Source organism: Myotis daubentonii, chromosome 10 (assembly GCF_963259705.1).
Source record: "Myotis daubentonii chromosome 10, mMyoDau2.1, whole genome shotgun sequence".
Lineage (NCBI taxonomy): Eukaryota > Metazoa > Chordata > Mammalia > Chiroptera > Vespertilionidae > Myotis > Myotis daubentonii.
Genome location: NC_081849.1, coordinates 52,081,995 through 52,104,264, shown reverse-complemented (window position 1 = coordinate 52,104,264; position 22,270 = coordinate 52,081,995). Strand labels below are relative to the sequence as shown.

Here is a 22,270-nt window from a genome sequence, read left to right as displayed (position 1 = left end):
TATATGGAAGATGAAAGGTCAAAGAAAAAAATAACATTTAAAAAATTACGTATCTCTCCATCAAAGTGCTTCATGTTGTTCCAAGTCTTTTCAAACAATCTATAAGATGACACAGCATCAACAAAGATCAAAGAATGATATTATCTTCCTTACTAAATCCCTTTTCTTTTTGATAATGGAGAGAAAACTAAACATCATAAAGCTCTTCCTTTGAAAGCGGAACTCTTAACTTTGAAAATTGGGGAGCGGGGTGGTCATTTTTATGAGGCAAATAATTCAAACTTTTTAAAGGGACATTAATTTGTCCATGGCACCATGAGCATAATTTGCTAATTTACCTCTGCAGCAAATGTCATATTTTATTAGTGGCCTGAAATAGTTAATACTTTCCTCTTCCCTGGCAGGTGCCTACTTTCCTGACATACTTAATCTGTTCTTTACAAAGGAAACTCAAAATTGCGTGGAGGGGAACAAAGTGACACCTTATCTTCACCCACAAGTGTGACGCTAAACACGATGACAATTGTGCCAGACAGTAGAGACTCATTTCCTATTTGCATTCTAACATCACTTACACATGCTTTGAAGTAACTAGTCCTTTAAACATTCAAGGTTAAAGTGCTTCTGATTAACTGCAGAACTGGTATTAAAGTAAAATGCATGCTTTCTTTTGGTTCTGTTTTATTTTTTATAATCTTGGGCTAAACATCTGACCAGAACTGTACCAAATCACACCAGTTGCAGAGCTAGGCTGTCTCTGCATTCATTGGATAGTAAGAGGAATGAGGGTCTGTGGTTGTGTTTTCCCAGCCTCTGACTTTCACAGTCTTCTGGGTTATCAATGAGTATTTAATAAACAAGTGGCTGAGGGGAGGGAGGGGCAGAAGGATGGATGGAAGAAAGGAAGGAAGAACAACATAATTTTTATTATCTCAAAAATCACTGGGCTAAACAAGCCAACCAAAGGTTATATGAATTTTCTGGGGCACAGTAGGCCAGCAGTCCCCCACATGAAAAGTAAGTGGACTTCCATCTATATTTTCTTGAGGCTTAAAATTTCTCATATATAATGAAGACTTTTCACACACACACACACACACACACACACACACACACACACTCACACTCACACACACACACACTCATACCCTTTCTCCCTGATATCCAAAGGAAATACTCATAGCACATGATCCAACCAATCCTCACATAACTTCAATGGGAGACAACCGGTCATTTCCAGCCACCGCACACAGAAGTGAGATACTGGTCTTCAAGTCCAGGACCTCTGGTTTATTATGACCTCTTCAGTTCTGTCACAATCCCATCTCAATATTCTACAGCCTTTGGACTACATGATGAATTCAACCATTCCTTAGGTAATAGTATATTTCCTTGGAAGAAAGAGAAAAGAAAAAAACTTAATTATTATGCCTCTCCTTTAAAAAGGAAATGAGAATAAATAGTATGCTCAGCAAGGAAATATTGGTGCAAGCTACAGCCCTCTGTTCTGCAGGCATTCACAAGACTGCTGCTGACATATATGATAGATTCCTTCTCTGTTTGTTCCAAGTTCTCCTGGCTTTCAGCCAACACCACAGCTTGCCAAGGATCTTTGCCCTGATTGCACAAAGAATTCAACAAGTCCAGGTGATAGTCTCAACTATCAATTTAATAAAGACTCCATTTTTTTTCACTCCCAGGCGCTCTCCACTGAGAACTAAATTCTTTAGGCTAAAAGACTTAAATAAATTTAAAGAGTTAAAGCAAAACTTCTTAAAGTGAAAGAGTGATGTAATTATAAGAGATGCCTTCACCCCTAGGTCCTAGGTTGCATTCCATTCTGGCTGTGAAACAGCATTAAATGTGTGGGTCACTGTTTCCGCTCATGTTCTACAACATAGCACTCTGATATCACAAGGTGCTAGCTACATCTTAAGATAGTGGTGTGGTTAAGTTTCCAATTGGTCATTCCAATGGAGCCTAGCTTATCAAGATGATTGGATATTTTATAAAGTACGACCAGGCAGTTAGTAGCCTACTGGGTTGCAATGCAGTGAGTTCATCGATCAGAAGCCGCGTATGGAATCCTGCGATGCTTTAGAGGCATGTAAGCAGAGAAAGCAAATCCAAATCCACAAAATTATTCCAAGGATGATTAGCTGCTGCTCCTCCAGGAGGAAGGGGCATTCCCAACTCAAAATAACTGATCTGCTACAGAGTAGTAGGCCAGGTCCCCTAGAAGGACATTGCTGGTCACTGTTGCTTATCGGTCTTGAGGAAAGAAAATGTATGCTGTTGAGTCCAAGCATCGCCGCCATTCTGATCCTCATAGTTGTTATGTCCATGAACCAACAGACTAGCTGGAGAAGGAAAATGACTGACTCCCCAAGAAGAAATCATCTGTTCCCTAGTTACTGAAACCTCTTCTGCAATGATGGCCTCTTAGTGTGCATTCACATAAACACTGACATTCTCACAGTCCGGGCCCATTCTGAAATGTCCATCCACCCTTCCCTAAAACCATCTTGTCATCAATTCTCCAGACTTGATCCTTTCAGGTCCCTCACCATCTAGTCAGGCCAGGATTAAAAATTATCTAGTATGGACTTACTCAGCCTTAAGCATCTCTAAAATATTGCCACTGTCCCAACCAAGCTCCGTGCCTCAGTATATACACCATTGCCCAAGTCACTCTGGCCCTTCCCTCAGAGATCTCTCTGACCTCCCCACAATCCAGTGATGAAAGGGTTAAAGTCTGGCACAACAGGGGGTCTTCAGCCCCAATTTCAGTGCTAGATTCCAATTGCCTTAACTCAATTACAGATTTGAATAGCACCTCTGTGCTAAATAATTAGCTCAAGAGTTGCCATAGATCCTGACCTCAAGCAAAGTAGACCATAAAATGTTTCCTTCCAGACAAAGTGGACAATAAAATTTCTGCTCAAAATTTAACACTGTGAGCATTTTCCTTCTCAGTTGTCCGTTCAAGACCACCCTGAAAAGCAGCAGGACTTCCTCTCATCTGCCTGGTGCCAGTACAGCATGCGAAGCCATCTGTACAGCAGCTTGAAGTTACTCTATCCCTGACCCATGCATCATGGGAAACTCCCTGTGAGGCTTAAGAAAGTAATATAGGAGTGCAAGTGCCTGCTCATTCAACTCACCTGTGTCTTCAGGCTTCTCATAGGCTCAGCCTCCATCGCTTCCTCTTTCTTCTCAATCCACTGGATACGGATCACAGTTGCGAATGCCTGGCTTCATGGCTGAAGTTAAGACAATACCATTTCATGTTAGGCGTCAAAGTAATATGGCCATCTTATGCCAGATGGTTGATGATTCCGTTTCTGTGTGAGCCTAGCCACAAAGCAGGAGTCATTTCTCAAAATGAAGGGTCATCTTGCTAAAGGGGCCTTTGCATTCTCCCCAACACAAAGGGTTTCCTCCGTGATGGTCTTGCGGGGGGTTGTCACAGGCTCCATATAGTCCTCAGATGGGTCACAGATGATTCCAGCAGCACTGGATCCACAACTCACAAGGGCCAGGGCTCACCTTGCACCAGGCCAGCTGCAGAGCCCCCTCTCACTTTGGGCTCCACTCCAAACTGGCAGCTTTTGGGTGGTCGCCCAGAAAAAGGTCAGCGTAGGACAACCCAAAAGAGGCAACACAATGTCTAAAATCCAAAGAGACCCCAACTCTCTGTGCCCGGTAAATTCCCTTTTAAAACTTCATGGATGAATGTTTCATTACTTAATGTAAATTATAAAATCAATAATTTTTTTTCACATCAAAGTACTAAGATTTCAAAGCGCTGCTCTATTATATTCATCAAATTTGGTGATTATTTTTCTCCCACTTCATTTCATTCCTTCCTCCATTCCTTATTTAAACCTCATCTACTTACAAAAGGGATTGAAAGTGCCTTGCCATGTGTCATTATTGATTTTTCCTAATAAAATGGTAGCATGAAGTTGCAGAGTAAGATAGAATCTTATAATATTCAAATAAGTTCATCACTTAGCTACATTTACTTTCTATATTATGAGTCTATATGTAGAAATCTTCCCATTTGAAAAACTATTTAAAGACAGTTCAAATGCTCTTAGAATCTTTAGCTCTTGTTGAGACAAGCAGAATAAATACTGCCTTAATATAAGACTTTTTAAAGTGATTTTAACAAATTGATTCTGAGTGCACCCAAAAAGTGCTTCACTTCTACAACTATTTATTGATTATCTACTGCGTAGGCTCTATGTGAGGACCTAGAGAAATAAGGCCCAATCAATAAGCCATTAGAGTTTACAGTCTAATAGGGGATATAAATAAGTAGATAGAAAATTACAATATAGCTTGATATGTTCTAAGACAGGACTAACAAGAGGGTGCTGTCATATTAGGGACCAGGGACAACTTTCCAAAGGAAGTGATATCTAAGCTGAAGACTAAAGGGAGAAAAAAGCTGAAGCCACACAGACCAAGATGCTAGTACATGAAGGAAAGAGTGTGCGCTCTGGGCAGGGCAAAAGTGATGTGCAATGACCCATAAATCAGAGAGAGCATAGCGTGTCTGGCTACTGAAGGCAGTTCACTAATGCTGGCTCTTAGAATTGGGGTGGTGGTGGTGATGGTTGTAGCAGGAGAATCATGGAAATATGTATGTGGTAGACACAGATCCTTGCCTGTGTTACAGTAGGCTCTCCTTTCTCTGCTAACAGAACCTCAGAAAATTGGCACAGATCCATTGATTTAAGGACAGCTAGGAAATGAATCAAGGTAATTTTACTTTAATAAGCCATCAGAGATTTGGCCAATCAGATCTAAGGAGAAGTCAGCTGAAGCGTCCCTTGGAGCTAAAATCAGGCCCTCCCAAGGAGAAAGCAGTTGCTCCCTTCTTCCTTGACTGGGATGCTCACAGAGGCCTTAAAAACTGTCTGGACAGAGCTGCTACAGCCATCTTGTCATCAAGGAAAAGACCCAAAGAATTGAAAAGAGCTGATGAAGGCAATATCATGTAGTTGAGCTAATAAACTATCCCTAGAACTATCTTTGTCTTTGTCTAAACTTGGTTTATGAAGATATTATGAGGTTATGAAGAGATTAAAGATATTATGAGAATAATATCTTTATTATTTAAGTCTGTCAGTTTTTGCCTATGTATTAATTGGGTTGTTCATTTTCTGATTGTTGAGTTTTAAGATTTATTTGTATATTTTAAATGTTTTGTATATTTTATCAGATGTTTTTTGAAAACATCTTCTCCTAGTCTGTGGCTGATCTTGACAGTGTCTTTTGCAGAACAGAAAAATTTATTTTTAATAATGTTCCATTATCCTTTATTTTCGTAGGTTGTGCCTTTGGTGCAGTATCAAAAGAATCGTCACCAAACCCAAGATTACCTAAATTTTCTCCTATGTTATCTTCCAAGTTTTATAGTTTTGTGTTTTATACTTAGGTCTATAATCATTTTTGAGTTAATTTTTATGAAAGTTATAAGGTCTATGTCTAGATGTATTTTGGGGCATGTGAAGGTCCAGTTGTTTCAGCACCATTTGTTGGAAAACCTATCATTTCTCTATTAAATTACTTTTATTTTTTAAAAATATGTTTTTATCGATTTCAAAGAGAGTTAAGGAGAGGGAGAGAGAAACATTGATAAGAGAGAAACATCAACAGGCTGCCACCTGCATGCCCCCTACAGGGGATCGAGTTTGAGGAACTTCCAGACCATTTTCCTTCTTTTCCATTCCCATCAGCAATGCATGAAGGTTCCTACTTCACATCCTCAACTGGATTTACCATTAAGCAATATTACTTTGCTAAGAATGGTGAAAAGGAAGAATAGGGTTACACCCTGATAACTTAGTGGAGATCATACAAGTTCTGGACTGCCTACTTCCCAATTACGCTCTCCAATCCATTTTTAATTTTTTAAATTTATTATCATTTTAAATCATTTTTAATGTGCAATAAAATAAACCTTTAACTCATTTAATCCACTACTATTCTGGGTCTCTGTTAATGGCAACCTGACAGAATTCCTCATTCATGTGGTCTTCTTAGCATAACTTGAACCTGGGAAGCCATCAAAAACAAACAACAAAAAACAGCCACCACTGAATTGAAATGTAAGGATTTTTTCTGTGGAGAAGTTTCTTTGTTATCCTGTTCCACTCTGGAAAATGTACATTATTTCCTTCTTAACTTCATATCCTATCATTCAATAGCCATTCTCTTCTTAGACATTGTTTCAGCTCTGCTTGGCATCTTGTGGGTGCTCTATGCCAATGAGACAACTTGATACCCAGAAACAAATGGAAGTGTTATAAGTGGAGCAATGTTTTAAATGGGAAGAAAAGCACTCATTGTGGCTTATGTAGAACAAGCATGAACTTACTACTATTTTCTTCCTCAAATATTGTCCTAAATTTTAGGACAGCATTAATAACAATGAAAAGTCATGTAAAGCTTTATCTTAAACTCTCTGGGAGCCTAAGGAATTTCAGTGCGATGTTGACCAGGTAGTGCTGTATCCCATATCTGTTCACCTTTAGACATGGTTTTGGAAGCCAATTTGAGCCTCGCTGGCAGGTTAGACTCATAGCTCAGGTTTTCGCCTTGATCTTTGGAAAAGTAAAAGGAAACCTGAGTCGTCAGTTATATAAATCAGCTTTTAGCCCACTTCCCCTAGTGCATGTGTTCCAAGTAGCTGTATTTTGTGGGGATACTGTGAACACACGCACAACCTGCCATTCTGCTGGACTCTTGTAACAAATGTAAATACCACAAAGCCAGTCTTTGATAGAGTTTCTAATACTTTTCCCTGTAACTAGTAAATCAGCACTGGTAGAGAGGAGAACATTATAGAGTCAGGAAATTTTATTATCTATTTCTCTCTCAATATCTTAATTAACTGATTAATATATTCAGCCAACATTTGTTGAGCACCTACTATGTTTAAAAAATCCATTCTGTTAAAAAACTATAATCTCTTTTTTCTTTTTAAAGATTTTAAAATTGATTTTGAGAGAGAGAGAGAGAGAGAGGAAATGAAAGGGAGAGAGAGCGAAATATCAATGTGAGAGAAACATCGATCAGTTGCCTACTGCATGCTCCCTATAAGGGATGGAACCCTGCTCTAGCCAGCTTGGCTCAGTGGATAGAGTGTCAGCCTGCGGACTGAAGGGTCCCAGGTTCAATTCTGGCCAAGGGCACAAGCCTGGGTTGCAGGCTCGTTCCCCAGTAGGGGGTGTGCAGGAGGCAGCCAATCAATGATTCTCTCTCATCATTGATGTTTCTATCTCTCTCTCCTTCTCCCTTCCTCTCTGAAATCAATAAAGAAATATATTTAAAAAAAAAAAAAAGGGATGGAACCCAAAACCCAGGCTTATGCTCTGACCTGAATCAAATGGGCAATCTTTTTGGTGTGAGGGACCATGCCCAACCAACTGAGCCACACTGGTGGGGCCTAATCTCTATTTTTCAAACTTCTAATAGGTGTTACACATAAGTTAATGGCTCTTGGAATAAAATATTTTAAAACAAAATATCTTAATAATTTCTCTTTTGCAAGGAAGCCTTTTTTCTCATTTTAAGGGTTTTGCTTTTTATTCCCCCCACCCCACCCCCTCTTTTCCTTCTTACGAAAAGGAAAATCGCCGAAACCGGTTTGGCTCAGTGGATAGAGCGTCGGCCTGTGGACTGTAGGGTCCCAGGTTCAATTCCAGTCAAGGGCATGTACCTGGGTTGCGGGCACATCCCCAGTAAGAGATGTGCAGGAGGCGGCTGATCGAAGTTTCTTTCTCATCAATGTTTCTAACTCTCTATCTCTCTCCCTTCCTCTCTGTAAAAAATCAATAAAATATATTTTTTTTAAAAAAGGAAAATCATTTAGCTTGTATTGTTAACAGGTCAGTTTGAATGCTTCTTATAAAAACCAAATATAGGAGCAATGTTTTTCTCTCCCAAAAGTTCTCCTGAATCTCAGATTTTCAACAATGTGCTATTTTGTAGACCATATTGTTTATTCATAAACATTTATTAAAGACTTGATGTTTGCTCAGCTAAATATTTTGTGCCATACTGTGACAGGCTCAAACCTATCTATATAGGAATATATCCAAAGAATAAAGTCAACTTTAAAGGTTACATACATTTCAGGAACTGTACTATCTTGCCTTTCTACTAAAATGACAGCATCTTCTCCTATACATTTTCACTATCCATTTTGGCCAGCCACCTTTCTCTCTTGAGATGAAGCTAATTCTCTTGGTTCAGACAACCCTGGAGTCAAACTCCTATTCAAATATCCTATTCGCTGAGGGCCTTTATGGCACTCTGGGCAGTCAGAGTTTTCATTTGTAAAACAGGAATAATAACTTTACCTACAGTAGTGGGTTGCTCTAAGGGTTAAATGTAAAGTACACAGCATGTGCCTGGCATGAACAGCCTATTCGTGTTAGATGGATCTCAGATTTGTTTGCATCTTTATTCAGTAACCATCTTTCACTCCATCCTGTTGAATTGCTTAATTCAATGACTATTCAATAAACTTTTTAACACATATGTAACATAACCAGGCATTGAGTCATAGCACACTGAGATTGCTTTTCAGCATTGATAATTTTGGGAAGTACCTATTCCAGCACTTTTTCTTCAGGTGATCCCTGCAGGGTACTCAAACACCGGGTTTGGTTCTTTCCTGATGACAAAGGATAAGAGAGGATGAAATTACCATCAGCATCAATAACAAGTTTAAGAGATATGTGGCTAAATGGGAATGAAAACATTACATACATATGCATACACACAGTTTTTTTCACACAGCCTTTTTCCTTTCAGCCCAAACTTGGTTCACAGCTACAGGCCTCTGCAACTTTTCTTGGCATTGAAATCCTGAAGTCTCCTGCTCCCTAAAGCCACAGACATCTATAGTGGAAGCAAGTAGCAATGGGACACAATGGGAACCCTTCGCCCAGGCTCCCACCTGTCGCCCAGGTCATTGTGACGCAAATGCTATGGACACGTGGAACACCTGCGGGAGAGCAAGGGCGGGGTCACCCTGGGCCGCAGAAACCCGCGGGGGACACCCCAGGAGATGGTGGTCGAGGTCAGACCCCAGGGAGCAGAGAGGGGGACACTCACTCCCCAGATCCCGGACCCGCCCCAAACTAGGTGAGGCCAGGGGCCCCTCCCTCATCCAGATCCCGGGGTCCTGATGGGGTGGGGGGGTGGGGCGGGGGGGGTTGCCCACCGGGACTCCCAGAAGGGGAGAGATTGGGAGAGGGGGCGGTGGCGGTGCCCCATCCCGGCGCCCGCTCCCCCCGGCCGCTGCGCTGCGCTGAGCTGCACTGAGCTGCGCTGCGGCGCTCGGGCTCCGCGGGCTGCCATTCCGGCTGGCGGCCGCCACCGCAGGAAGGGCCGGTTCCTGCGCTCCCCCGCCCCCTTCCCTCGCCTGCCGCTGACGCTGACGTCGGATGAGGGAGCTGGAGGGACGCTCCGTGCTCGGCCGGGAGGCTCCTGGGGGCCCGGGCTCCGAGGTACCTGCCCTCCGGGGCCGGGGTTGGGGCGCGCCGGGCGGGCTGCGGGCTGCAGCGGGAGTCGCCCGGCAGCGGGGCGGTCGGGGGCGCCCGCCGGGGACGGCCAGTCCTGCCCTGCGTGGGCGGCGGGTGACGGGCGAGTCGCCTGCTCCTGCCGCGGATCCCCGTGCGGGAACCGCTAAAGCCCCCTCCCCGCCCCCGCCGGCTCCCTGGGGCCCCTGGAGACCCGGCGGATGCGCGCCCGGGGAGCGGAGGGACGCGTTGAGGGCTCCCGCCCCATCTCTCGCCCCAGCGCAGGCGGCACCCCCACCCACGCCGCCCACCCCACCCCACCCCACCCCACCCACTCAGCGCCTCGCCTCCCAGCGGCGGCGGCCCCAGGATCTCAAGGTCCTTGCATCCGGGGCGGACTTGTGGACGAGTTCACCTGCCGTGGCGCCTTTTCCCTTCACCCCAGGACCCATCTTTGGCGGAGGTGGCAGGGAGCAGATGGGCACCGCTGTATCACCGCTGGTGACGGGAGGTCTGAGCCTGGTGCCCTGCCAACGAGGTGGTCACCAGCCTCGGACCCGCCTGGAACCAGACACCCTAAGCAAGCCAGGTCCCTGCCAGCCCCGGCGCGCCCGTTTCCTTCGGGTGCTGCTGACTCCTCCTTTCCTGACCCCGGGCTATGGCAGCTCCCGCTTCCTCTAGCAGCGAACATATCCTGTTGTTAAGCCGGCCCTAGCCCAGGACGACTCCCCGTGAACCTTTCGCACCTTTTACTTGGAGTGCTCCCTAGGCCCTTCGGCGTTTCTTTGGGGTCTTAAAAGTACTGCGCCCTTTCGCAGGTGGAATGTATTCACAGCCCGGCTGGGGAGAGTCCTCGTTTAGAAAGAGAATCAGGCTGTTTGGATGGCATAACAAATCAGTATGAGAAAGGCGCGGGGTGGCAGCCTTAGTCACTGAGATCTGGTAACTTCATAGAAATGATCAGGGCCTGGAAAACCAGCCGCAGCTGATCTGAGACCGGCATTGGTGTAGGAAGGAAGGCACAGGAGGCATTAGCCATTCAGGCCCTATATATTATGACTCATTGCAAACATGTTCGTGTCCAAACATTTCAGTGAAGCCTGTCAGAAAAATCTCAAATTGGTTTCCATTGACTTTCAGTTTAGATTTTCTGAGATCTGGACTGTTCCCGGGGGGTTGGGAGGTGAAATAGGAAACGCTTATTGGTTTGAAATTAATGCTCCAGACTCAGTTTCTTACCTTCGATTGAAAATACACACACATTCTAAACATACTTTTAAACCAGTTTCTCTTTAGGGTTCAGTTTTTATTTTTGAAACATCGTGTATAGTATATACCATAGAGGCAAACTCAGTTTATAATCCTTAATAGTTCAAATGCCACTGATTTTTAGACCATCATATACATATATATTTAATTGCAAGAGATGTGGCTTTCTAAATGGATCCTTTTTTTTTTGCATTATATAGTTAAATATTTGTATTATTTATAGTAAAGTTAAAAGATCTTTAGAAAATGACAGTTAAGCTATTGACTACAAATTATAACAGTGAAGAAACCTGAGGTTAAAAAAACTGACTGCGGGTACTTCACCCGCATTAAATGGTGAAGACACTGCATGGCAAATGCCCGGGCAATTTACTTCATTGCTGTCTTTCCCCCATTTGGTACACTTGAGTGTCTAGCTGACTGCTTTCTCTGAGCATCTTTATCTTTCTCTGAGCGTTTCTCTCTCCACGTCAACTGTGTGAAAAACACAGAAACTTTTATTACCCAAAAGAAAACTTTTTGACTAAACAGTACTTTTTTTTCAGGTATAGGCAGTTTTATCAGAAGCAGGGAGGTGTGGCCACTGTGCAATGACAGGGCAGCGACAACCTGTGTTGATATGAACTTTACGGGTACAGAAACCTCATACAGGAGAAGTGGGGACATTAGTAGCCCAGGTGGATCAGAGGGAATTTTTGCTCTTTACTAGTTGAGCTTCTCAGCTAGAAGCCTTTAGATCAGTGCACTAGTCACTAGTGCACTTTTTACTCCATCTGCATTGTCAGATTTATGGGAACCATGGACAGGTTTGCTGTCTGCATGTTTTTGTTCATTAGATATCAGAGGTTACCAATTAATTAGACTTATTCCCATCCCCATTCCTGTCTAGAATCTGCCTCAACAGAGCTTTAAATGCTGACTGCTACAGGGTAAACTTCCCCCCCCCTCCCCCAATTCCTCCCAACCTCAGCTGTCCCATTTTATACCACAATCATATCTAGCATCATGGAGGATGTGCAGAGGGCACACAGGCTTTGGATCCTAATGGAGCAGGATTGGTACCCCAACCATAAAAATAACTAGCCATGTGACCCTGAGCAAGTTACTTAAGCTCTCTACATCATTTCCCTACCTAGAGAGCAAGAATATCCACCTTGTGGCGGTGTGATGGGGAGTAGAGATAATATATGTTGACCTTTAACAAATAGCCGGGTATTTCTCTAGAAAATGGGTTTATTCAGGAACAACAAAGAATTGCAATTCAGGGCATGAGGTCTAATGGCAAACCACCCCGAAGTCCAGAGAAACAAAGGAGAGGAATGCTCTTTTATAGAGTTGGGAGGAACTGTTGTAAATGAAGGGTCCATTGGAAGAAATTGAAAGTTTGAAGGATAGTGACTTTTAATTGGCTGAGTTATGGCAGTCTCCCATTGGCTGAGCTGTTACTGGGTGAGGAAGACCCTTGTTTCTCCTGCTGAGGTAGTAAAATAGTATCACTTCGTGTCAGAGATGCAAACTATGTCTCCTGTTGGGGCCAGTAGTGTTGTTGAATGACATCTGTGTGGGTTCTCTAAATGAGGTTTTTGTGTATTGATTTTCACATATATAGAAAATGTTCTGCCCAGTAAATAGCACTCAAGTAGTAGCAGTGAATTATTTTTTCACATACAAAACGTATGTGCTCTCTGAATCTGAAAAGGATGCTACTGCTTTTCCCCTGGCAAGAGGGAAGCTGTTCAGTTTGGTTGTCAGTAGTTCAGGTGATTTTTTTACCGATACTGAGAGTTTGGGCTTTCTGGAATACTTCTGATATTGGGGAGTACAATCTGTGGTCCAGAAACCAAGCAAAGCTAATTTGTTCCAGGGTGGATAGATCTTCCAAACCCCTGCTTCTCAGATGTGATTCATAGACCAGCAACACGGGCTTCCCCTTGGAGCTTGTTGGACGTGCAGAATCTCAAGTTGCCCACCAGGCTCACTGAATTTGAATCTGCATTTTAACAAGACCCCAAGTGAGTCACATGTACATTAAAGTTTGGAAGCTTTGTTGTAACCTGGCACTTAGAAAACTTTTCTGTCCCATAGAATCATTTGGAGCTTGTTAAATGTGGATTCCCAGGTGGCTTCTCCCATCTCCTCCTGTTAGCACCTCAGGTGGCTTTGATGTCCAGGGTCCTTCCACACTCTTTGAGAAACAGTACACCAAACTCTTTATCTAACATAGTGCTCTAAAGTGGGCCAAGGCCCTCTTTTTTTTGAGAAAGCTGCATAGTCAGCCCCCTTTTATGTAAGTAGGTATTATAATCCCATAAAATGCCCTGGATAATACATATGGTAGAAGCACCTTGAACCTCTGTGAATCCTAGTTGACCATGCTTTCACTACTCCAGCATCAAAGTATATGCACTCTATGTGTGTGTATAAGTAATTTTAAATATTAATGACTCTCTCTAGGACAGAAATGACTATACAGAATAGGGCATTTAATACACGCCTTTAACACAAAACCTTCCTTCTAGGCAACTATAGACAAGTTACTTAGGATAACTGATTTTGAGATTCACTCAGAAAATGAGGATTATGTATACTCAGCACTGTTGTAAGGATAAGCATAATGTGCATGAAGCAGACATCGCAATGTCTGAAGTGTTAGCTCCTCAACTAATGGTAACTACGTGTCCCAGTGTAAACCTAGTGAGAGAATGAGTTCATGGAAAGCTGAGAAAATGACATTGCTCCGGATGAGAAATCTCTCCTGCTAAGTCAGATGACTTTGTTCACAGATCTTTGGCCAAATCAGAGGAGTAGGGTCACCAGTCAGTTTTCAGCAAGCATTTCTTGTGTCTATGCCATGCACTGGATTGGTACTGGGAACCTCAAGACCAGACCCAGACCCTACCCTGCCCCAGAGGATCCTAGAGCCTAGTAATGGAGAAATAGAGAATGCAGCTGAGAGTTACATTTCAACAAAAACAGAGAGGGGAAGGCCCATGCCAGAAGCACTCCTCCCCGGTTGGGGAGAGAGCAGAGAAAACCTGAGAAGGTTCATGGAAGAGGGGACCAATAGGAATTCGGCAGGTGAAAAGGGTTGGGAATGGAGAGAAAGACTTCCCAACACAGTATGCAGGGTACAAAGGGAGAGAATACAGGTGGGAGAATACTGGCAAAGAGTCCTCATGTCTGGAGGCCAGTGTGCGTGTGTAAATCTTATTAGCTGAGTGATCTTGGGCAAGTTCAAATCATCTATGATTCGAGAGGATTGAATGTATTAATCAGGGTCAGCAAAGGCTTGATTTCACTTACGTGCTGAATAGTCCTGGTGGTGGTAGAGTTCTTAATGGGAAATAGGGGACTGATATTGTTGTTAGAATTACAGAAATTGAAGAGGCCAATTTTAGAATGCATCCGACAGAAAATACGTAAAATTAAGAGAAAATGATTGAAAAAGACAACTGAATGCAGCACAATACTGTGGGTTGGGAGACACGAGGTATATGTGTTCAGTGATGGCCCACTGATTATATAGCTAATGGTATATTGCTAATCCCAAGAGTGTAGACTGAATGTGGAAACGTTCTCTCACGCTAGGTGGAGAGAGCATTTGTACAAGGAGTGACTGTGCAGTATTGCGGCTACTTTCCCGGAGCGAGCATTAAAAAGCTCTTCCATTTCTTACTACCATCCCTCACACCCACTTCTCTGTTCCCAGAATAGGGCATGGACACCAGTGGAGGAAACCTGAAGGTACTTAGGGGAAATCCAGCCTTCTCTGTGTGTTTCTGGGGAGTGCATCCTTAGCCAGAGACCAAGGAGCTCATTGTGGTAAATGGTCCCCCCTCTCCTTATTGGTTGGAACCCTAATAGCCACCAGGAGTCCATCAGCAAGGGTTTACTGTTCACAGCACCCTGGTGGTAATGGATTTGGGACTAACGCAGGGCCTGAGCCTGTGATTAGGAGAGGTTGTTTGTATAGAAACAGAGTCCATTATCCATCTCTTTCCTCCAGGAGTAGGAAGGAGTAGTTAAAAAAAGGAGCGCAGGTGCCAAAAGCAGATCTGAATTTGCTAGTTGTTGACTGTGGGCGAACTACTTCACCTTTCTAAGCTTTTCTTTTCCTTTTTAAAAAGAAGTTTATTTTTCAATTCAGTCTACATTCAATATTATTTTGTATTTCAGGTATAGCACACAGTAGTTAGGCGATCATATACTTTGAAAAGTGTTCCCCTGATATTTCAAGCACCTACCTGGGACTGTATATAGTTATTACAAGATTATTGACTATTTACTATGGTGTGCTTTCCATCCCCATAACTGTTTGTGACCACCAATTTGTAGTTTTAACCCCTTCACATTTTTACCCTCTTTTCCCCCCTCAACTGCAAAAGGGGGTGGTATCCCCTTCATGGTGGTGGTGTGGGGATGAGATAATGGGGGTTAAGTGCTTCACACATATGAAGTGCTCTGTAAATGGTAGTGCATAATTATTGCCTTTGTCCATCACATATTTACTAAGGCTTGTTGTTTCAGGTACTTTGGTTGGTGGACCAGTTAGGGTCCCTGCCTTCATGGACTTTACAGTCTAGTGCAGGGGATGCAGATGTCATTAGCTCATTGCAAGAGAGTAATGGGAGTGCAGGGCACCACCAGCATGGAGTAGTTAATTCTCAGTGGTGAAGACAGGGTGGCAGGGCGGATATTGGGTTGGGGAAGTCTTCATGGAGGAGGTGACATCTGATGAGAGTCTAGCCATAAGGTATAAATGGCCGACTGGATAAATGAGGTGAGGGCATTTCAGGTGGAAGGAAACTTTGCAAGTGGCATAGTGTATTCAGGAAAGCTCCAGCATTCTGAAATGACCAGAGGAATAGTTCTGTGTATGGGAAATAGTGAAATTTTTTGGAAAGTGGGCCAGAATGTGAAGGGGCTTGGGTTTTTGCTAAGAAATTTAGAATTTTCTCTAGTAGGAGGGTGGTATAATTCGACTTGCAAATTATAATAGTTCAGACTGTGGTATAAAAGATGGGAATGGGCAGATACAGGGATAGTGTGGCCTCTGAAGGCCTAGACTTAAGTCCTGGATGTGAATATAGAAAGGAAAAGATGTAACTGACAGCTTTTTAAGAGGTAGGAAGGAGAGATCTTGGAGACTGGCTACAAAAGATGACAGAGAAGTCAAGTTTTCAAGTTGAGCCACTCAGTGGATTTCTGCTGGTAATTAACATAGGGACCACAGGAAGATGATCACTTTGGGGGTAGAATGAGAGGGAGATAGGTTTAGTTTTAGATGTGCTGAATTTGAAGTACATGTGGGATATCCAGGTGAAGATTGCCATAAGAAGATGGAAAACACTTTTCAGAGCATGAGACCCACCTTTCCATGTCCCTGTTGTAATCTCTGGAGAGTGTCTAATCCCGGAAATCATTGGCAGACAGCTGTTGGTTGAAGCCACAGAACAAATCATCTAGAGAGAGCAAGAAAAGTGTAATGGAAGACAACCAAGATTGGGACCTTATCAATTTCTGATATTTGAGATGTGAGTATAGAGGAAGAGGAACTAACAAAGAAAATAGAAAATATAGCAAAAGTAGAGATTGTATTTCCTGAGAAATCAAGGAGGGGGGCTTAGTCAAAGGTCAAGTGAAATGAGCACCTGAGTTGGGGAGAAACTCTCTCTGGTGTGGTGGGCTTATAACTGCAGAGTAAAGGAAGAAGATGGTAACTGGAGGAAGTGAGAGGTTGAAGAATATGGGTTGAGGGCAGAAAGAGGTTGATTAACTTGAAAGAGAAGGGATAATAGATGGACTAAGGTGGGAAGGGGCAAGGGGGTGAGATCCATCCCTTCAGGAGGGAAAGAAGTGAACAGCAGCGGTTATAGTCATGGTGCTAGAAAGTTCCAAAGAAGTGAGTAGTGGTACACGAGGAGTGGAAGCTGTGGGAGAAGGTGCCAGTGCAATGCCCAGGGCCAGAATTCCCTGCAGTGCATGAGAAGGGAGCCTGGTCATCATCTCCCTGGGGAGTTATCTTCAACCTGCTGCTCCCTGAAGGCCAGGGGTTGAGTGTCCTTGCAGCTAATGCTCATTCCTCATTGTTGCCATAGGCAGCATGGGCATCATTGTGAAATGAGTAAACTTTGCATTGGTGCCAAACCACTCCCCCTTCCTGCTTCCTGCTTCTCTCTGCACTCCTGACCTGGAGCTCTGCGCCTTTTAGATCCTCCCTACTTACTCTCCCTGCCTCGCCAGGTGTATGCCCGATGGATGGCCCTGTCTTTCCTGATCCCCATAAAATAACCATCTCCTTACTCACTCCAGGCATTGCTGCTATTTAATCCTATAAGGTTCTTGCCTAAGAAAGCAGAGAGAATCTGGAAAAGGGATCTTTTATGAGTTCTCACATAACACCAACTGATGACCCAGTATAGATAGGCAAGGTGGCTCTCTCAGTTGGGGTGCACGAAAACACAGTGCTTTCTCTCGCCGGCTGCTTCCCTTTGCTATTGACTGTTATTTTAAGGTCCTCTTTTTGCTCTCCCTCCCCTGTCTGGGCTGCCCTCATCCCTTGCTCTTGAATCAGCCAAAGCTCAAACATGATTTAGTGACCACAACTTTACCAAGGCAAGTCCTTGAATCCGTACCATTTGCAGAGCAAGGAGCCCTGGCGGTTGGTTTGCAGGAGCTGTGTACAGCACAGACATTTGATAAAGCACATATTGGTGTCTGTGCTCTTCTGTAGTTTAATACTGATGAAAAAGGCGTCCTATGTGCCTGGGGAAATTTTCTTCAGTCCTGGGTCTCAATTCCCTCCTCTATGAAAACAGGAGATTAGACTAAATGATCTATAAATTCTCTCCAAGCTTTGAGTGATCCTGCGGAGGCATAAAAATTATTTGATCATTTCTTTAAGATGCTTTCTTATGAATTTAACTTTAAAGAAAAAGAACCTTGTAAAAAATCAAGAAAAGGAAAAAAGAACCTTGTAAACAAGTGTCTCTGTAATTACTCTGATTGCTGACATTATGCTAATGTGTAATTTCATGGATTTGTGGTCACTGTATTCACAATTTCCCCCCCACCATGTCTGTAATATCGTTAACCATTTATTTCTACATATTTGCATATAAAATACATGTAATATAATTTATGTATGTTTTTGTATTTGCAGGTATATGCATATATTTTTATTTAATTTATTGGGGTGACATTGGTGAATAAAATTATATTGGTTTCAATTCTATATTACATCATTTCTGTATATTGGATTGTATGTTCACTACCGTAAGTCAAGACTCCTTCTATCACCATTTACCCCTCAACTACCTCCTCCACACCTCTTTCCCATACTGTTGTCTGTTTTTGAGTTTTTTGTTTTAGTTTGTGTGCTTAATCTCTTCATCTTTTCACCAAACCCCCAAAGCCCTGCCCCTCTAACAGCTGTTAATCTGTTCTCTATATCTATGAGTCTGTTTCTATTTTGTTTATTAATTTATTTTGTTAATTAGATTCCACATAAAGTGAAATCATATGGTACTTGTCTTTCTCTGACTGACTTATTTCACTTAGCATAGTTACTCTCCATGTCCATCCATGCTGTTCCAAAAGGTTAGATTTCCTTTGTGTAAATGTACCACAACTTTTTATCCACTTTTCCACTGCTGGGCACTTGGGCTGCTTCCAAATTTGGTTATTGTAAAAAATGCAATGAACATGGTATGCGTACATTCTTTTGAATTAGTGTTTAGGGTTTCTTTAGATATATTCCCAGAAGTAGAATCACTGGGTCATAAAGCAGTTCTATTTTTAAATTTTTGAGGTACCTCCATACTGCTTTCCACAGTAGCTACACTAATCTGCATTCCTACCAGCAGTGTATGAGGGTTCCCTTTTCTCCACATCCTCAGAGCTTGTTGTTTATTGATTTTATTGATGATAGCCACTCTGACTGGTGTGATGTGATATCTCATTGTGGTTTTAATTTGGATTTCTCTGATGATTAGTGATATTGTGCATCTTTTTTATGTCTATTGACTGTCTGTATGTCCTCTTTAGAGAAGTGTCTATTCAGGTCCTTTGCCCATTTTTTATTTGGATTGTTTGCTTTTTTGATGTTGAGTTTTATAAATTCTCTATAAATTTTGGATATTAACCTCTTATCAGATGTATCATTTACAAATATGTTCTCTCATTCAGTGGATTCCCTTTTCATTTTGTTGATGGTTTCCTTTGCTGTGCAAAAAAATTTTAGTTTGATGTAGTCCCATTTGTTTATTTTTTTCCTTTGTTTCTCTTGCCTGAGGAGATAATATCAGAAAAAATATTTCTATGAGATATGTCTGAGATTTAACTGCCTATGTTTTCTTATAGGATTTTGAGTGTAATATTTAAGTTTTTAATCCATTTTTATTTTATTCTTAAAATAAAGTGTAAGAGAGTGGTCTAGTTTCTTTTTTTTTTGCACGTATCTAATTTTCCCAGCATCATTTATTGAATAGACTATCTTTACTCTATTGTATGTTCTTTAAGTTGTTTGAGACCTTTATCTGAGTAAGATATTCCTTGATTTGTCAACTTTTGAGGTTAAGCTTTTAGAGAAAAAGCCACCATAAGTACTAGAGATTAAAATCCATATGCTAAATTCTGATGGACTTTTGAAAGTTATGTAAGCCAACCTAAATAAAATTAAAAGCTAATATAATTTACACAGCAAGGTTTTAAGGTTTTTTAAAATAATCTTTTATTTAGCAAAAAATAGCCTATTTGTTCTTTTTGTATTTCCAGTCTTCTAATCCATTTAATGTTATTTGTTCTTGTAAATGTCTTGGAGATATCTTGTTTTCACACGCCGGCTTCCTTGATATTGTTGCCAAGATTTTTGTTGTACCACAAATTAACACTTGAACACCCTTTGCAATCAGGGCTTTAAATATGAGAAAGAAGGGCAAGCAAAATGTAGACTATGCCCCTTGTGAGCCATCTGAGTTGTGTGTGGATTATTTTGTTTTTAATTTGTTTGTGGGGACATAATTTTTTTAACTAATTTTAATGTAAGGAGGAAAACCTTTTAGAGGCTATCTTGGCTATTGTGTTTTAGTTTCTTAGAAGATGAGATGTTATGTTTGATATTTTCCTTTGAGAAATGTCCCTTAGAATAGAGGCAGAGACTCCTGAAAACTTGATCTTTAACCTGGTCTTGGCTGCCTTTGCTCCATTTTTGGAATCCCAATCTCCTCATCTTTAGAAAAAGATGTGTTCATCATCTCTAAACTTTCTCTTATATATGCATGTCTCTAAAAGTAATTAAAAAATAGCGTTGTGGCTTTTGTGACTGAGGGCATTCTAGATGTCAGCCAGCCCACTCTATTATGTTATAGATAAGCAAAGGCCAGATGGGTGGAGTGCCTTGGAGGAGGCAGAAGTTTGTGGCATGGCCATGGGTTTACTGGCTTTCATTTTACATTGAGCAGCATATAGGGAGACGAGTTATATTGGTATTATAAATATTTACTTTGGGGATGTGATTTTAATAGATTTAAGGCATCATTAAGCTAAATTAATGCCAATGTAATACCTGAGCTGTTTCAAAATGGAAATGAGATAATCCTTTAAAATTCAGATTTTAGCAGTGACTTACATGTGTAGGGTCTAAATAAAAACTCATCCATCTTTTAGCTGTCTTGAATAAGGTTAGAATTCTGTTTTCTTCTTGTAAGATTTTCTGACTCATAGAATTAAAGTATGACTCACAAAATTAAAGCATGATCACACTTCACTTTTGCTTGTGAATTTATGAAATGTCAAAAATTAGCTGTAGAAGACAAAACTTAATGAGAAACAGAATCCCTTTAAAGTTATATGGAATATTCAAGTAATCATAGCCTTAACAAAATCTGAAGGGAAAGGCTATGTGATAGCTGAGAGATGGGAAAAACATAAAAGCTAGTTAAAATTACATAACTTTAATGCTTAGCTTTTGAAAGGATGGAAGATAATTTAACTTCCCATCTTCCATAGGGATCTCTTTTTTTCAACTGTGTGAACACAATCTGATGAATCAATATTTTTTAAAAAAATAAGTATAGCTAATTATACCTGGAGGGTTGTTTCTACTGAAACTGTTTTAACATTTATACTTGAACACACTTATGGGAAATTTAAAAAAACTCATTGTTGACATAAGGGAAAGTGACTAGATATAAATTTCTGGGGGAAAAAAAAAGATGAACAGAAACATTCAAACATTATTTTAAAACTCGGTAGCTAGAAGCACTGACAGATATTTTCTCTGTTCATTGGGCAAGCCATCAGCAGCCTGTGTGGAAGCTCTGCTCTGAAGCTGGCTGGTTTTGTTCTCTCAGACCCCTTGTGATCTCTCCGGATCACAGGCCCCCATTCTGACAAGGAAGGGGCTTCATTTGATTGTGTCTCAATTTCCTCTAGGCTCTAAATTATGTGACTTGCAAAATTCCGAGGTTGCACCAGAGAAATAAGCCCAATGACAAAACAAAATACTGAAAACTGGCAACATTTCTAAATGAAGTTAACCTGTGAGATAACAAGAATATGGAACTAGCAGAAAATTATATAAGTTAGTATCGTGCAATTGGAAGCTAAGTCTAAGAGACATGCCACAGGTTTCCAACATTTGTGATGGATAGTCGAAGATGAACTCTCTAGACAGGGCATAGAAGGTGTTCACTATATGTGAAATAAACAGCATTGAGTGTCTACCCCTCCAGGGGCTACAGAATATATCTAAATGCTGCAAGTGACAACACAGATTGGCCCCTAGGTCTCCCCAGTCACATCTCTTTCTTAAAGTTACGGGAATGCACATCTGGTTGTGGTTGGTTGTATGCATACACCATGAAGTTTTACTGTGGAAGAATTTGTTCATTACTTTCTCTCTGCCTGGAGTAATACCACCCACCAACACTGGTGTGCACACACATACTCTTAACCTTCACATGGCCAGCCACTGCTGATTCTTAGAAACTCAGCCCCAAAGCCATGTAGGAAGTCAGCTCTGTGCTTTTCTCTCTCTGTTCCTCTAACCCTGAGCGCCTTCCTCATCATGGCACCCATTGCATATCAGGTAACGCTTGGCATTCCCTGACTTCAGATTCTTTCTTTCGATTATACGCAAATGGCCCCAAAAGTTAGTGGCATGTGGTGATGTGTAATTTTACTGAGGATTAATTTTAAACAATTTTTCTGTATTTCATCAAATATATATATAACATTGTTCATGGGATCTTTTACCATTTTATGTTCCACAAAGAAAAAAAAATGATGGCCAAACAGTTGACTAGATATCAATTGTAGGACACATCCCAGTTTCAGGGATGTTGAAATGTGAACAGATTGGCATCTTATTCAGTGACGTGTGGTGCTGTGAAGCTGGTGTTTGGGAATGAGTAATTTTACTATGAGATTATTCAAATGTACAACTTCATACCAAT

The 22,270-nt window shown here is 41.7% G+C and overlaps 1 protein-coding gene and 1 long non-coding RNA gene across 17 annotated transcripts in view; one reads left to right on the top strand and one right to left on the bottom strand.

Annotated features, from left to right (window-relative positions):
• Nucleotides 1-907: 907 nt before the first annotated feature.
• LOC132242983 (uncharacterized) lies at nucleotides 908-10,284 on the bottom strand. Of its 3 annotated transcripts, none has more exons than XR_009454754.1 (4): nucleotides 9,945-10,284; nucleotides 8,631-8,690; nucleotides 3,165-3,263; nucleotides 908-1,391 (listed from the first exon to the last, which is right to left on the bottom strand). It is a non-coding gene; the product is annotated as an uncharacterized LOC132242983 (long non-coding RNA). The 3 variants fall into 3 exon arrangements; XR_009454752.1 differs by lacking the exon at nucleotides 9,945-10,284 and adding an exon at nucleotides 9,538-9,778 and having other exon boundaries at nucleotides 8,631-8,695; XR_009454753.1 differs by lacking the exon at nucleotides 9,945-10,284 and adding an exon at nucleotides 8,791-9,183 and having other exon boundaries at nucleotides 8,631-8,695.
• Nucleotides 9,050-22,270, top strand: part of ICA1 (islet cell autoantigen 1) — a 112,524-nt gene continuing 99,303 nt past the window's right edge. For 4 of the 14 annotated variants that reach the window (XM_059712417.1, XM_059712423.1, XM_059712416.1 and 1 more), the window contains exon 1: nucleotides 9,344-9,533. The gene's annotated coding sequence lies outside the window, so the exon portion shown is untranslated. Of the gene's footprint in view, nucleotides 9,169-9,338; nucleotides 9,534-22,270 lie in introns of those variants that run through there. The other 10 variants (XM_059712418.1, XM_059712414.1, XM_059712410.1 and 7 more) reach the window with 8 other exon arrangements.